Here is a 17,160-nt window from a genome sequence, read left to right on the forward strand (position 1 = left end):
GGAGCCCTGAACCACAGTTCTGGTTATATCATTAATTCAATTTGCCTCCAATGTAAAGAGTGTGTGTGGGTGTATATAGAGGGAGGGGTGAAGGAAGCAATTACGGCAAAATTATCTCTCTGGGTTTCTCTCTCTTGCACTTTGAAATCATCCTGTATCAACAGGGTATCACAAGAGACCCAGGACTGAGATGACCCACATCTGGCACAGATATAACAACAGCATCAGCCTCAGTGAACCAAACTGCAAAATCAACCAGGCACCCAGATAAAGGGCTAATTGGGCAGCTTGGTCCTTATTCAGGAGACCCAGTGACTGCAGTCTGGAGAGAAGCCATCTCTTTGGCCCTTAGACCAGGCAGGCCATTGACATCCCAAAGAGACAGAGGTCTTCTTTTTGGAGGCCACAGATCAGGTCAGGCCTGGGGCCAAAATAAGAGAAAGCTGCTACAGGAGGCACGCTTCCACAAGCCACCTCGGCCCATGTGCAGCAATACACTTTCCAATTAGAGCTAATTGACCACCTGTCGGTCGGGGCAGCAGAAAGGCAAGGGCAAGGCTGCAAGGATCCTGAGCCTACCCCTTGGCCTGCAGCCCTGCCGTCCCACCCGTCCCACCCCGCCCCCACTCCTCCTCAGCTACTCTGTACTGCTCTGACTAATGAGCCAAGGCCAAGGAGGGAGGGAACAACCTGCAGAGAAATGTGTTCTCCCTTCTTCCAATAAACTTTCAAAAAGGTTTCTGAGATCCACGGTTGGATTCTCCCATGCATACAGCCCCAGGTGCTGAGGGACAGAGGTGCACAGTAACAGCTCATTTAGCAGGGAACAAATGGTCTCCTTTCAGGCCAACCAATAAAACATTATGCACTCAGTCAGGCTCTGGGACCCAAGACGAGTGTCGAGTGTCGATCGGAAAGACACACGGGGGACACAGCACCCAATTACTTAAGATACTCTGTGACTGCTTCAGGGCAAAAAACAAAAACAAAAACTGAAAGGCAGTGTTTCCTTCAAACAATCCAGAAGGCCAAATGCAAAAGTGCTCATTGGAATAACATAGTGAAATCAAGGTGATTATTTACAGAAATAAGAAATTATATGTGTGCGTAAATAGTCCTTTGTTATTCATAATTCACTTTCACATGGATCATCTCTTTGAAGCTTCACAACAACTTCATGCAGCAGGAAAAGCAAGAGGCAGTGTCCCATTTCTATAGAGAAGGGCCCTGGGAGGCTGAAGCTCAAACCGAACACCACACAGGCCAAATGTCAATGCTGTAGTTGAAACCAAGCTCCTAATGCCAAATCCACTAGACTTTTCACATTAACACAGCAAATCCAAACTTTATGTTGTTTTTACAGTTTTTTGAATCATAATATACTGGGGCTGAAAGATTCTTGATAACTGCTGGAAACTGAAACCCAGAGAAGTTAAACAACATACTCAAGATCATACATCAAATTGGGACTAGGTCCTTGGTCCTTATACTCCCTCTTCCCACTATACTTCAATAGAGACCCCAATAACAAGAAATATTTCTACAAAATCATAATAAACAATGCTTATGCTATTCCTGTAGATGCCAGCTACTCCCATGTTTCCTTTAACACAAGCCTTTACTTCTAATAAAGCAGTAATGTTAATGCAGGAGGAGAAACAGGCACAGGAGGGAATCAGTAGAGTTCTTTGCACACAGTAGGGGTTCAATAAATGTTTGCTGAATTGAATGTAGTGAAATAAGTATGGATCCACAGGGAAAAGAGAGGAAAAAGAAGGTATTTTGCACGTACACAGATGAAAATGCATGTACTCTACGTAAGACACTATGCTGGGAGGTTGGCACAAAGAAGACATTTGCCATATTCCAAGCTGGTTTTCGACATCAACTTGAAGCTCCTACTGTGTTAACATTGCACAGGCACAGAGAGAACACGGCAGGATGTGCGCTTCCAGGCAATCCCTTGGAAAGTGTTTGACCTTCACTAAAGTTTTGACACTGTTTTCAGTATCTCCTCAGGGTCATTTGCTTCTTTTTTTTTAAGTGAAAAAAAATTCTAAAGGAAAGAAAAAAGTATGTAAAGGAGGCAGAATTGTTCATAAAATCCTGGTGACAGCACAATTACTGAAACCTGGTGTCAAGAGGCATTCTCTCACACTGTCACTGAAATGCTCCATAACAGATTTTGACTGATAGTGACTTCTATCAATTTGTGTCTATTTTCATTCCTCTTCTGCAGCCACTGGTGGCTTCAACATATTTTGGTGTGGTTCTATAGCAAATAGAAATGTCATAGATGACCACTTTACATGTTAGTCCAGAAAGTAGACTGGTGATCATTACTATAAATTGAGCATGTGAGGTAATCATGATAATCTTATCATAATCAAAATAACAGCCAACTCTTGTTTACTATGTGTTCTTTGGTGAGCACTTCACATGCATTATTTCATTATATTTAGCCTTCATAGAACTATTATGTTTAACTTGTCTGAAGCTATACAACTATGTGGTGGCAAAGTCAAGTTCTAACTTCAAAGCCCATGTTCTTTGGCAGTACCCCATAATTCATTATTGTATTCATTAGAACAAACAGTAAGTACCTGGAATTGTGCTAGCTATCGGGATACAAAGATACAAACCATGCTCTCAGGAAGCTCACAGTAATACAAGCAGTAGGATAGACCAAGGGGCTCTATGTGCTAAGTTAAAAACAGAAGTGGTTGCTGGGTGCCATGGCTACATCCAGGGAAGTCACCTAACCTAGTCTAGGAAGTAACAAAGAATGCTTCCCAGAGGAAACGATGTTTCCATCATGAACGGTAAATGTGTCAAATGACACAAGGCACAAAGGGCATTTTGCTCATGATTGGGGGAGAAGGGACAGCAGGATCGGAGAGTAGAGACATGGGAGAGCAGGGGCATATTCAAGTGACTTCCAGGTAGTTCAGAATAGAGGGAGCCCAGAGGAGAGGACCAGATAGTAAACAGAAAGAATACTAGAAAGGAATGAGATGGAAAAAATTGGTTACGCGCCAAGGAGGGGCTTTTATGCCATGTTAAGAAGTGTGGGATATCCTGTTTGCCATTGTGGCCCCTGAGGATTTGTAAACAAATGTGTGATGTTCAATGGGAGCATAACAGCCTACTTCCACTCCAATGCCCAGAGAGGAAAAGCAGGGCAGTGGTACTTCCAGCCTCTCTCTTCAAAGAAAAGGGATCCATTTATCTTTTAGGTGAAATCAGGAAGACAGCAAACCTGTATGGCTATAGCAGACATGCTATAGGGTCTCACAGCATCACTCTAGCCGCATTTTTGTGCTTTCTTATACTTCTGCATGGGAATCAGAAGTGACTAGACAAAACTCTGGGGACACTAAACAGATATACTTACATGAGGCTTAGAAGGGCATGTTAAAAGATAGAAGGTATATACCATATGCATAGAGAGTAACTTCTGGGGCAGTTCAGATAAAGAGCCTTCTATCTGTCCCTAGCAACAGTGTTGTGTCCACTCCAGCAATACCATGATATGATTGGCCATCTGTCCTGACATTCAAGCTTGGCTTCCAGGACCCTCCTGGAATGCTGGAGGCTACCCAACACCCCTTAATAAATCCCTTTCAGCGTAAATGATGTCATCTGCAACTAAGAACCTAATTGACATGATACAACAGCTCCTTTTCTTCTGTCTTTCAGAGCTTCTAACCTTAGAAGATCTTCCTTCACTGCTTTCCTGGAGCTATCCAGCTCAGACTGACTTAGGAAGCCTGAAATAGCTGCACAACCTAAATTCTCCAATCAAATTTTAACAGAAATAAGATGCACGTTTTCATGTTTATCAAACTCCAATATTTACCTCCCATTTGGTTTTTAACTTGGAGGAAGAAAGGGCATGTTTAAATTTCATCCCTTGAAATCCTACTTCCTAAAAAGAATAAGATCACACTGTGCTTTGGAAACAGAGAACAAGTTAGAATCAGCTATTTGGCTACAGCAAACCCAAGCCCAGAGCCTGTCTGGAGTAAGGAAAAGGATGCTTTTGTGTTAATTAGAAAGTCAATAGGAGCCCATGGAGTGCAGAAACTTCAGCTCGGAGATGCAATCTGTTGATTACCAGGGGACCCTTTTCGCAAGAGGTCATAATCTCAAACCTTCAGCTCACTTATATTATTTGCAGGGGGCTGATTTTCCCCCTTGACTCTCACAGAGTTGTCCAAATACACCTGTTTCCAAAGCATGTGGTCTCCACACCTGAACCTCTCAGAGCTGAAAATGAGGAATAAATAAGAAATAAAAATAACCAACTCTGAGTGGAGCAATAAAGGACTAGACAGCACACGAACTAAGCTACAGAAAAATCAGCCAAGAAGCCCAAAGGTTTCCAGTCCCGGAGCCTCAAGTCATTATTAAGCTAAATTCTCTTCCCTGCATTTCCCCATCATTAAAACAAGAAGAGAAACATTAAATATAAAGTCGTCTTTGCTGAGTAACTATTTTACACTCCACACAACAGTAGGAGGTGGAGTGCAAAAGAAGTAGGCGACTGCTGCCTTGCACTCCATCTTACAAGCAAACCCAGGGAACACCAGAATGACAAGAGTAGGTGTGGCTGGTACTACCACACTGTCCACCAATACCCATTCTTCCCACATTCCAAAAATAGAACCTCAATTCTGGCACATAGCCATGTAGAATAAGTACAATATTCCCTAGTCTCCCTTCTGTTAGAAGTGGCCAGTTGACTGGGTTCTGGCCTATAAGGATGTAAAATAAAATTACGGGTGCAACTTCTAATCATATCCTTAAAAGAAATGGGCAGGCCTTCTCCTGACTTCTTTTCTTCCTTTTTGCCATCCAGTTAGAATAAGGATATGGTGACACACCATCGTGGATCATGTCCTAGTGACGAAGGAACACAAGCTGGAAGAAATTTAGACCTTACACAATTTCACAGCTTAGAGCTTATTCCCTAAACACTCAGACATTTATGGGACTGAGAAATGTATTTGTACCATTGTAAATGCACTCTTAAGCCACTTTATTTAAAATCTTGGTTACATGTAGTTAATTAATTAGGACCTATATCCTAATTGCTTGAGATGGCATGCAACCACTTCACTTATCCAGCAACCTCACTTTCCCAGAATATAGTTGTAAACAAAGAAAGAAACTAAAATGACCCCTAAGTAGCCAAAGGTATATTTTCACTGGAAGCTGATGCACTTTATTCACAGGAATGGCACCCAGGCCAAGACTTGGTGGTTACTGACTCTTATCATATCCACATTTCCAACAAGCATGGTTCCTGGTATATTAGTCCACGGGCAATACAAAGATGAACAGAAAGAGAAGAGGACCTCTTTTCTTTTCCTTTGCTGTTCGAGAGTTTGACAACATATAGGACAGTTTTTAAAGGCAGATAAACTGATATTACCAAGACATGATAACACAATCTGACAGTGAGGAGAGATGACAAAAGTATAAAAAATAGATATGAGAATTTTAAATCCACACATAAAGATGAGAATTTAAAATCCATATATCCATATGTCTGGAGCTACTCATACATATAGGGCCAAATAATCTCATGTATCTAAATAGTCCTTAAGAATATTCTTGATATAGCTCAGCATAATAATTGATGTTTACGATATTTCAAGTCATACTCTTTTAAAAAGCAGAAAAGTATGTAATTCACTTATTATTATTATTTCAGAACATTAGTCATCTTGAAACTTTGCTTATTTGAAACATTTTAGTCCATGTGATGCCACATACATAAATTATTTCTTACAATCCATTGTTAAATGAAATACATTTGGATATCACACACAAATCATTTCCTACAATCCATTGTTAAATGAAACACATTTGGATAGTCAGGGCTAGAACCATTTATTCTGTACCTAAACCCCTTTGAGCCTTGCGCTAGATACGATGTCCTGGAGATGAATAACACACATCACTACTGTCAAGTAACTCCTGGTCTACTTTGAACACACATAAATAAAGAGATCATTATAACACTAGACCAAACTTCATACACAATGTAGATGAAAGAAAAAAATGGCTATCTATAATGTAAAAGAAGCCTGAACAAAATGATAAGAAAAAGAATCATCTAAAAGAAAAATAGGCAAAATGATTAATTATCTGTCCACTTAAAAGCAAATTCAAATCTTTTCAAGACAAATGTGAAAAGATGCTCCTTCTTGGCAGACATCAGGAAAACACAAAGTAAAATAGCAATGAGATATCATTTCTCACCTATCAAATTAGCAAAAGTAAAAGAGAATGGTAATACATGTTGCTGGCAAGGATATGGGGAAGATGTTACTTCATATACGCTAATGGAAATGTGAATTATTACATTCTCTTTAGAAAACAATATGGCATCATCTATTAAAACATTGAAAAGTGCATACACTTGGACTCAGAAATACTACTTTTGGGAATCTACCCATAAAAGTTAAATCATCCATTAAAAATGATAAATGTTCAAGGATCCTTATTTCAGTATTGTTTATAAAAATTACTGAATAAAAATCAATGCTTATCAGAAGGAAAATGGTGGAAAAATCCATGGTATACTCGTTCCATTAAAAACTATACAACCATTGAAAACAATAACATATCTAAACCCTTTGACTCAAGGAGAGCTGGATGACAGGGAGAATAGTTTTCCATAGCGTTTTAAGTGACAAATGCAAAAAATGTATAATGATATCATATTTAAACCAATGACAAAAATTCCTGCCTATGTATATGTGTGTGTGAATGTATGTATTTGCAAATGATTATAGGAACTTAGAAAATACAGAAGGCATCTGGATTGTTAGATCACTTTGTAAACAAGCAAAAAAGCTGTATTAAAAAGTAGATATCCAGGATAAAAAGTAAGCTGCCTATATAATAAAGCAGAATATGTACAATTATATCCATACCGAGGCAGAGTATATAAAATTATATCCATCTACATATGCTAGTAGTTATATATCTAAAGAGATAAGTGAAAGAATGGTCACCAAATTATAGATAACAACTAGAATTTGAAGTGGTTTTTACTAACCCTTATATCATTTTATACTTTTTCATTTTTTACAATTAATTTGTATTATTTATACAATTTGGAAAAAGGTGATAAAGTGATAAAAACAACCAATGTCAGTGCTGGTCATTATTGAGTGAAGTCAACTAAGAGTTCATATGGGACATAGTACCTGACCTCAGCTTTAAGAGACTATTGGATCTGGAGGAGAGTTGAAGACAGAGGAAGTACCAGGCAGGAAAAACTGCATAAGTAAAGGTATGGAAGTAGAAATGAACATGGGGAATTAACCCTGAGACAGTTCACCCTCATATGGAGAAGAAGGAAAAAAAAAAAACATAAGCAAATGGCTGATACCTCATGACCAGAATCAAACTGAGCATATAGGAAGTGGAAATGGCCACCATGATGATGCACGTACAAAATGTGATTTTTAGAGTTAACCTTAACAAATGAAAACAGCTTGGTTTCTTCAAATTCTACAAATTGACAAATATTTTGAGTTCTTAGTACTTTGTCCATGGTGACACCATGTGTTGCACTCAGACGTAAACTTCAGCTTGGTAACATTTTCATTTTAAACCCTCCTTCCTGTCACTTTCCAACTTGGCTGTAAATATTTGCTTGGAGAAAAAATGTCACTAAAGATCTAAGCTCAAGCTTCCAAAAAAAGAAAAAAAAAAGGTCATTTTGAAATAAGAAGCTATATTCTGCATTTTAAGTAAACAAAAAGCCTCAACACCTATGGCTCAGAGCTCGTTTCAGAAAAAAATTGTTTTTATTTATCAAAAGCCTATGAATACAAATGAATTCTTTATTTGGTATTCATTCTGATTTAAGTCCGCCTGCCCCTTTGAGATGGGAACCATGTGTGCTTTGCTAAATAAATGGAAAGGTTGTCTGATGGCACTGTTTCTCTTGTCCTCTGCAATATGGCTGGGTTTTTTTTAGTCCCAAGTGAAGAACTATTAATCATATAGGATTCTTGTACTATTGCCAACAAGGGAAGAGCCTAAATGTCACCAAGTAATGATCACCTCCTTGCCCAAACCAGCTAGTGTTACATAGTGGCCCAAGACAGTTTATTTCAATCTGAGAAACATTCTCTTCTATCTTTCACAAGGTGCCTTTCACTCTCAAAGTGAGGGTTCAAATCACACGGATCACAACTTTACTATTCTGATCACCATATTGTAAAACAAGGCAGATATTATTTCATTTCCAGGGAATTGAAAAAGATACCCAGAACCATCAGGTAGCCCTTCTGATGCCTGACAGTAGAATGGAAGAAAAACTCAGGCCCCTGAAATGCAAACACTATGTCTTTTTAGACAATTATCCTTCTGTGCATAGGGTTGACAATGAAAAAAAACACACATACACACAAGAAAAATTTCATCATTTCATGCTTTGCTGAATTTTAAGAGTAGCAACAAGGATCAGTGAAAAAAAGAGTCTAAAGAAAGAAAATGAGAACAGATGTTGAGACCAGACACACGATGTCCCAATCCCAGTCCTCTCACTTGCCATGTGACTCTCAGCATTCATTTAACATCACTGAGTCTCAGTTCCCTTCCATGGAAATATGGGATTGTTTTGGGAATTGATGGAATAACATATGAAAAGTGCCCATAAGTACAAGGTAGACAGTAAAAACAGCTGCTACAAAAGCATCAGCAATGACAATGATGATGACTGTGGTAATGGTGATGATGGTTCTACTGCTGAAGAACTCTAGGATCTTACACAGGTCCCAGAATCTTATACAACCAAGTAGTAAAGGGCACAGGCTACTCATGCTCAAATCCCAGCTCTACTTTTAAGCTGTGCCTCATATTTCTTATTTGTGGAATGTGAATACGAAATAAGTTAATGTATTTAAAGTGTTTAGAGCAATACCTTGCACATAGTAAATGTCCCTCTCCCTTAAATAAAAGAGTTGGACAAAAGCTTTTGCAAGTTCAAGCTCTATTATGTCACTTAGTCAGGATTATCAATTTAGAAGAACTTGCACAAGTACTCCAAACAAGTACAGTCTCTAGAGTAAGAAAGACTTGAGTCTATACCCAAGCTCTGAAATGCACTAACTTGTGCCTAGGACATGTTACTTAATGTCTCTGATCCCTGGTTTCCTTCTCTATGCATTAAAAACTCAGCAAATATTTTACTGATTTTTATTGTGCCAGGCATGTTCCAGCTGAGAATAAACTGAGAGTCATAACACTATTCCTAGGATCATTGGGAGGATGAAATGAGAGAATACAGTTAGTGTGCTCAACCCAGTGTCTGACATACAGCAAGCCCTCAATAAATGAGAGATGTAATTCCACCACCTACCCAGAGGCAGATGCTATCAAAGTCAAGCTCTGGAGGCCTCCAGTAACCACTGCCTCACTGACAAATTATCCCAACACCAAGGTTTTTAACCATGCCATCAGGTTTTCTAGCACACCTACAGAACTAGGAACTATGGCCACAACTGCTCACCGAAGTATCAAGAGACAGATTCTCTCCATGGTTCTGATTCAAACAAGAGACGCAGAAGAACAGTATTGGGGAAAAGAGTATCTCTTAACAAAACTGTCCCAGAAAACATGGACACTGCCAGTGCTGTCATCCCTAGACATGAGTGTCAGCAAACACCCCCTCGACCCTCCAGAGCAGCTTCTGTCTGCCCCATTCAGTCATTGTACTAAAGTGAAAGCAGAAGGTGCCTGGCTCCTTCCTGGGATCAACTCTCACATCTAAGGATACAGAATGAGCCCTGGACCTAAAGACCTGAGTTCTACACCTTCCATTTCTTCCTGGCTCTAGGAACTTGGCCAGGTCACATTAGCTTATCACATGTGCCTCTGTTTTTCACCTGCAAAAGGACAAGGACACCTAATGGGAAGGGCAACCATTAAGATGTGGACTAAAGGGCTCCATCAACTCTTAAGCTCTCAGCAAATATTGGGCATATGAAGCCGAGTTAGATGCCCTGCCTCTGGGTGCTCACAGACCCACTAATAGGGTAGAGTGGAAAAAAGAGAGGCAACAAAATGAAGGAGATCTGGGTTTGAATCCATCTAGACACTACTATTTTTTTCTTTCTGACCTGACCAATTTATGTAACCTCTTGGAGCCTAGCTTTCTTTATCTGTAAAATAAGGATTAAAACACCAGTCACATTTGGCTATTGTGAAGATTAAGCAAACAATTTTTAATGTAATTTAAAATTTAAACCCAACTAGTATTCGTGTTCTAGTTATTTAAAAATAAAGCCAACTACCTAGTTATTTAAGTATAAACAGAACAAGTTTCTGTTCATTTATTCCATAGTTGTTGGGCACATCCTGCACCTACAGTATTGTATGAGGTATGAAGATGATGTACATGAATATATATTGCAAGTTTCCTGCATATAATCTAGTTAGGAAAATATTATGTAAAGTAAAGGAGCAATGCCAATGTTTAGTAAATGTGTATTAAACATAGAAGGTATTTAGGTGGGGCGGGGAAAGGGGTTGTCACTTTTTATTTTATACACTTCTGTATCGTTTGAATTTCTAAAAAAAAAATTTGTATCAGAATTGTCACAAATAAAAAAGTGAATAAGAGAAAATAAATGTTTAGAAGGTGTCAAAGATGTTAATCATCCTTTAGAAGCTCTTAAAATGAATGTAGTCATTAAACATCAATCATGCTTTCGTGCAGAGGACTGTGTTATACCGAGATTGAGTACTGGAATGGGTAAGTCCCTGCTTTCAAGGAAATTTCACTCTAGTGGGAGAGATGAACACGTGGAGACTTGTAACACAGCACTTCAAGAGGGGCGTTTAAAGAGTACTGAGGGAACAGGAGCTTCCTGAGAGAAAGGGACCTCTGAGTGGATGCCACTTTTAAGATGGATCCTAATGCATGAGGAGAGTCTACAGGACAAATGAATAGAACACATTCTCCAAACAGGGAGTGAAGGTAGCACCTGCAAAGGTATGAAAAGCATACGTGATATGTATTTCATATGTGGTATGAGTGTGTATGTAAGTGCATAGATGTGAGTGTGTGTGAGGCTGCATGTGATGTTGTGTGTGGGTAGGTGTGCATGTGTGAGTATGGTAGTGAGTGATGTAAGTGTAATGCTGTGTATATGTGTGTGAAGGCATGTCTAATGCTGTGTATATGTATAGAAGGCTGTGTGTGATGCTGTGTGCATGTGGGGAGTGTTTGTATTTATGAATGTGTGAAACTGTGTGTGAGTGGTGTGAATGTAATGTGTATGCACGTATGTCAGGGTGTGTGTGATTCTATGTGTGAAGGGTGTGTGTATGTGCATAAGTGTGTAGGTGTGTGGGTATGAGGGTAGTGTGTGTGTATGGTGTGAGCATGTGTGTGTGTTGTGTGTCACAAGAACATGAGGAGGGAATAAGACGGCCAGATGGTGAAAGGCCTTGAAGTCTATAGTCAGGAATTTGAACAGTATGCCTTGGGCAATAGGGAGCACTTTACGTTTTTGATCTGGGAGTAACATGATCAAAGCCATGTTCTAGAAAGATGTGTCACATCTGTGGAAGGGCCCACACTGGAGGCCAGGAGATGAGCTGGGAGGCTCTGAGGATGGGCCAGAATGGGGGCAGGGAGGCTGGAGAGGAGAAAATCAATTGAAATCATTTTGTCATCACTGCTAGTTCTGGGTGGCATGTAAGGGTGTTTACTATTCATTTTTCATTACCCCCCCCCACACAGGTTAAATAAATAAATAAATAATACATGACTGTAGAAGTTGTCCATTCGATGGAAGACAGGTCTCAAAATAAACAAAAAAAAAAACACCTCTTCCAAAGTGGTTGAGAAACCCAGCCTGTCCAAATGGAGTACCCACCTTGACCCAAGCAAGAGCACACTCTCCAGGTTATACAAGGCATGTCTGCTAGGCAAACAGCTCCCCTCTCAGCACCAACACCACACCAACAACTGGAGTCTCCAGTCATGGATGAATGGAGAAACGGAGTTCATGACTTTCTGTGGTACAATGTCTATTTCACAAATAATTGCCTTATTATGTCAAAGCTAAGTCCAGGCTGCAAGTCTACCTTGAATGTGTCTTGTGCAATTTGAGATTTTCCTTTGCATTTTTTCTAAGCCAAGTGGTAAGACTGGTCTTGCTTCATGCAGGCTCTGGTCGCTCCCTCTTAGGGCTAGTATTTCCCTCTCTGCTTTTCCTTCCCTTCCTGCATCTCTCCCTTCTCCTCACCAACACCCTCCCCACCCCACCCCCACCTCCCACCAAGTCCTCTGTCTCTGCTTCCTCTTTCCCACTATCTGGTTGTATTTGAAGACTTAAGCTATCTCTGTCTATTTCTCTTAGCTCTTCCCCCCACCCACTCCTTCCTTTGCCTCTTCCCCTCTCTTCTTTCCTCTCTGCCTATATTCTTACCCTGCATCCCCTCCCGGTATGTACAAAAGATTCCGTTTTTAAAAAGGAGCAAGGCTTTTGCTAGCACAAGAATCTGATCGACAAATGTCACTGTAAGGCAACTAGCTGAGTCCAAATTCAAGAAAAAAAAAAAAATCTTGTCAAAGAGAGAGTGCTGAATGGTGGCCATTCATTTTGAGGGAGGCGGGTGAATCCTGTGGCTGCCAGTTGTCCCTGCACACCAATATCACCAGGCAGTCTTCCAGCTGGGAAATCCCTATTTGCCAATAAGCCCTGGCCAGCCCCTATTCCTTTCCACTGGGAGCAAGGTGGCACTGCTGCTATCACATTGCATGTACTGCTCAGCTACTCCTTCCGCTCAGCTCAGAAAAAGAAAAAGCCATAAAATTCAGAATTAGCTAATGTCAGCACTGCAGGGGATTCCAGAGATCTCTTGGTCCAACCCTTGTCAGGTCACTGGTGGAGAGACTGGGGCCCCACGTCGCTAAATGCCAGGGAGATCTATTATTAGAAAACCCAGACCTAGGACCTGTTGCAAAAATCCCTCTGCCCTGGGAACACCTCTAGATTTTGAACAGAATCTGAACAGATATCTACTATCTAGCATCGAACGTACAAGCAGATAGAATAAGCTTAAAATAGAGACAGAAAGCGGTTCAAATGCACATGGTGCAGGTATGAAATCCACTACATGTTCCCTGCAAGAAGGATTCGGGGAGGGAAGTGTGTGGAAGATGGGGCTGCAGTGGTGGAGGGCTCTAAGCTCTGAAGACCTTTTTAATATGGCTGTATTGTAATACTGCAGTGCCAAACCCCGCCAGTCATTCCAAAAGCAAAAGGAAGCCCCACTCTGCAGCAGAACTTCCCAGCCCTGGAAACAGATTGTCTTCCTTTTGCACCCATTTAATAACCACTGTATTTAACACGATCAGGGGAATTGTGCATCCTCGGAAGGCACAGTAAGGAACCTCGGTCTGCAACGACGCGATTCCTCGGACACGAAACTAAAATGCATTCATTGGAACTCAGCCTCCCAAAGCGGAAGGAAAGCCACTGCAAGGCGATTTACAGGCAAGAGCCCCTCTGAAAGAGAGGAGAGGAGGGGGCTTGGAAAGCAAGGGGACACACCTTTTCTGAGCTGTTCGAAACAGGCTGCCTGCAAAGTCCACCCATACTGCGCTGCCAAGGGTTAATTTTCTTGGCAAAAATTGGTACACACACACACACACACACTCTCCTACTGCACCCCCACAACCTCCGCCACCACCATATATTTGAATCTTTTTAATCTTAAATTCCCAGAAATTCCCTGATCATCCCTATCTTTTCGGAACAGCCCCTCCACCTGGGCTGGATTCCCACCTCATCATCAGTGAAAGCTCAGAGAGCCGGGCATAATTATTTTCCTACAGGGTTATGCCTAATTGGCCACTAATCTAATTGATTAATCATCTCATTTTTCAAAGCAGCATCAAAGAGCCAAGCTGAGAGGGCAGAAAGAAAGCATGCGTCCGGATGGCGCGAGGGTTAAAATTACAGACTTTGGGTAAGACCCCTGGCCAGCTTGCCTGGTTTCTAGATACATAAGTGGACAGAAAAGAAATGAAAAGAAAACGCGGACTGAGCGAGGAAATGCGCAAGACCACAGAAGGACTGAACCCGCCGGAAGCCTCGACGCTGCCCAGCCAGCCAGAGTCCAGTCGTCGGCGCGGAGGAAGTTGTTTTCCCGAGACAGGAAGGGTTAAATGGCTGCGCGTCAACTCGGCCTCGACTGGGGTGTCAGGGAGCAAGAGCCCCTAGTCTCGGGCGATTCCGCTTGGGGGGGGTTCCCGGGGGTCGCCCTAGCGCTCCGGCCACAACTTGGGCGGCTCTGTGCGGCGGCCCTCGCCTGCGCCTTTGCGCGCCACCCAAAACTTTGCGCACACTGCAGCCGCCGCCTGCCCGCTCTTCTCAGTGAGACGCGCGCCGCCAAGTGCCGCGTGTAGCCCTCCGCAGCCGCCGCGGCAGCCGCTGCCTGGCTTCTGGCTCCAGACTTTTCCCCCACTACCTCCAGTTCCCACCCAGGAGGCTCCCTCGCGGCCGCGAGAGCCCGGCGCCTGACCCACAGTGGGCAGTGCGGGCGCAGCGTTGCAGACGACCACCTCGCCAGGTCCGGGCAGCGCCCACTGGACGGACGGGGCCCCCGCGGCGACCCCTACCCCGGGGCGCCCACCTCGAGCCTCCCATGCCGCGGCGGGCGGGCGCAACATCTTCTCCTACCTCCAGCCGCCGAGGACCACACTCTCCGCTCAGCCCTCTCGACTCATCCTCCGGCTGCAGTAGAGGGCGAGCGGGCTCCGCTTTTGTTCCCTGGAGCTGGCAGGTCCGTGTGGGGCCAGGGCGCGCGGAAGATGCCGCGGAGCTGGGTATCCCGGAGAGGGGATGCTTACTCCCAGCAGCTCCGCTGGCAGCAGTAGTGGCGGTGGCAGCAGAGGCAGCGGCAGCAACAGCAGTAGCACCAGCAGCAGCAGCAGCAGTAGAGATAGTGCCGGCTCTCTGCAGGCCACATCTTTCATACCTTATACATCACTACCGCATTCCGCCGAATAGGGGAGCCCCTCAGCATTTCGCCACCTAGCGCGGAATGCTGTTGCCCGAAGAGGTGGCGCGGCCTGACCGACCTGGCCTGAATGTGAGCTCTGAGGGGGAAGGACCTCAGCACCCACTGGCAGACTCCCTTCTCCGCCACGGTCACAGTGAGGTCTACAACTTGCAGCCATTCTGCAGTCTTCACCGTTTGCAGGTCTCAGTGTCTGCTCCCCTGGGAAGTTTGGACTTCAGGTTAAGCAAAAGTGATTTACTAGGGAGAGCCCTCTCTGTGCTCCTCTAGGGTCTTGGCCTGCACATGCTTTTACCTAGCCTCCTCCTTCTTGGGGTGTTCACAGGTGCAAGATTTTGCAGCAGCAGACACACACTCTCCTGCAGGTACATAAACCCCTGAGACATGTTATGCACACCCCACAATCAAGTGTGTGGGCACTGAAGCAGGCAGACCGGGGTTTCAGTTGTAGCTGTGTGGTCTTATCAAACGACCAAATGATTGAGCTTCCATTTCTTCATCTACAAAATGGGAACCATATGTCTCATAGAATTGTGAGAATCACATGAGACAAGCACAGAGCTTGACACATGCTAAGTGATAGCAAAACATGAATTTTTCTTCCTTCATCCGATGCAGGTCTGCCCTTCCTGAGGTAATTATATATCAGTAACAATTCACTCATCAGTAAATATTTTTGTGTGCTTACTATGAGCCAACCTCTACTTTATGGAGAGGAGCAGAACATTCAAAAGAACACAGACAAGTAATTTTTATTCTCTTGTAACCTGCTCTCTAGTAAGATAGAAAATAAACAAGTAAATCAGCAAGAAACTATTGGATAATAATAATCACTATTGACGAAAATTTAAGTAGATGGCGACATGTGATAGAAAATGACTAGGGTAGGACATCAGGCTGGGCATTTGGGAAAGAGCCCTCCCAGCACATGACCACTAATATGATAAGGAACCAGTCATTAGAAATAGAGGGAACAAGAGCAAAGGCCCTGAAGAAGGAACAGGTTGAATGTGTTTGAATAGCAGGAGGAAGGAAGTGTGGCTAGAATGTAGCAAGAGTGATGAGTTGGTGACATGAGATGAGGTGGAGAGGTTGAAGAGGGAGGCTGGTCTTATGGGTAAAGATCAGTAAGAGAAATTGCCTTGATGCTAAGTTTGGAGTTTGGGGGGTTAAATAGAGATGTAACTGTTACAGGATTGGAGAGAGTGTGATTTTTATTTGTAAAAGCTCACTCAGCTGCTGTGCAGAGAATGTACTGAAGGGGCCATGGGTGGAAGGAGAGGATCCAATCAGAGTGTCCCACAGTGCTGAATAAAAGTCCCTTTCAAGTCCCTGACCTCCACAACCACAGCAACTTCCCCTCTGCCTGTAGTTCCACTAGGAAAAAAGGCCACTGGACAGCTACCCTGGGAGTCTGGGTATGAGTTTCTTCCATCACTCTCTGAGTATCCTTTTCCTTAACTGGAAAATATAAATAATAATCTATATATAAAATTATTGTGAAGATGAAATGTGACAAGGAAGGCACCTAAGGTGCTAAATGACCATTAATTTCATGTTCAACATTTCTCTACTTTCAGGTCTTCAAGGAGCCTCTGGAGTGCTCCTATAACCCTTCTGTCCTGTCCAGGACCAGGCAGGGGTTGCCTGTTTGTTGAGTCCATGAAGAGCTTCTCTCAGCATCTGGGATGCTTGCATTTGTAGTGCCAGCCCCTGAACCCATCTATCTTTTTCTCGAGCAGGAAACATTTTGAGCAGGAAAGATTTTCATTTTGTTTAGGTCCTTTTGATTTTTTCCTGTCTGCCACCTTCATCTAGTTTGAAGCATGCAGGACATCATCATATAAAGCACTCGATATAAAAACAGAAAGGAAAACAGAGCTGTTTGGGGACGTTTAGAGCCAGAGATGGCAAGAAAGGAAAACAGTCCTTTCTCTCTTAGAAACAGGAGGAAATGTTCTCAGCTGAGACACGTGATAATTTCTGATATCAGTATAGTGTAATGGATTCCAGAGGCCTCCAGGATCCTGCTCCCCACTGCTACCACAGAAACTCAATGAGATAAAATAGGCATGATTTGATATTGCCCCCCTT

General features: G+C 42.7%; 1 protein-coding gene across 1 annotated transcript in view; it reads right to left on the reverse strand.

Annotated features, from left to right (window-relative positions):
- DAB1 (DAB adaptor protein 1) overlaps window positions 1-15,029 on the reverse strand; it is a 1,266,417-nt gene extending 1,251,388 nt beyond the window's left edge. Inside the window, exon 1 of the mRNA XM_003265137.3 lies at window positions 14,727-15,029. The gene's annotated coding sequence lies outside the window, so the exon portion shown is untranslated. The remainder of the gene's footprint in view (window positions 1-14,726) is intronic.
- Between the last annotated feature and the right edge of the window lie 2,131 nt (window positions 15,030-17,160).

This window comes from Nomascus leucogenys, chromosome 5 (genome assembly GCF_006542625.1).
Source record: "Nomascus leucogenys isolate Asia chromosome 5, Asia_NLE_v1, whole genome shotgun sequence".
Taxonomy (NCBI): Eukaryota; Metazoa; Chordata; class Mammalia; order Primates; family Hylobatidae; genus Nomascus; species Nomascus leucogenys.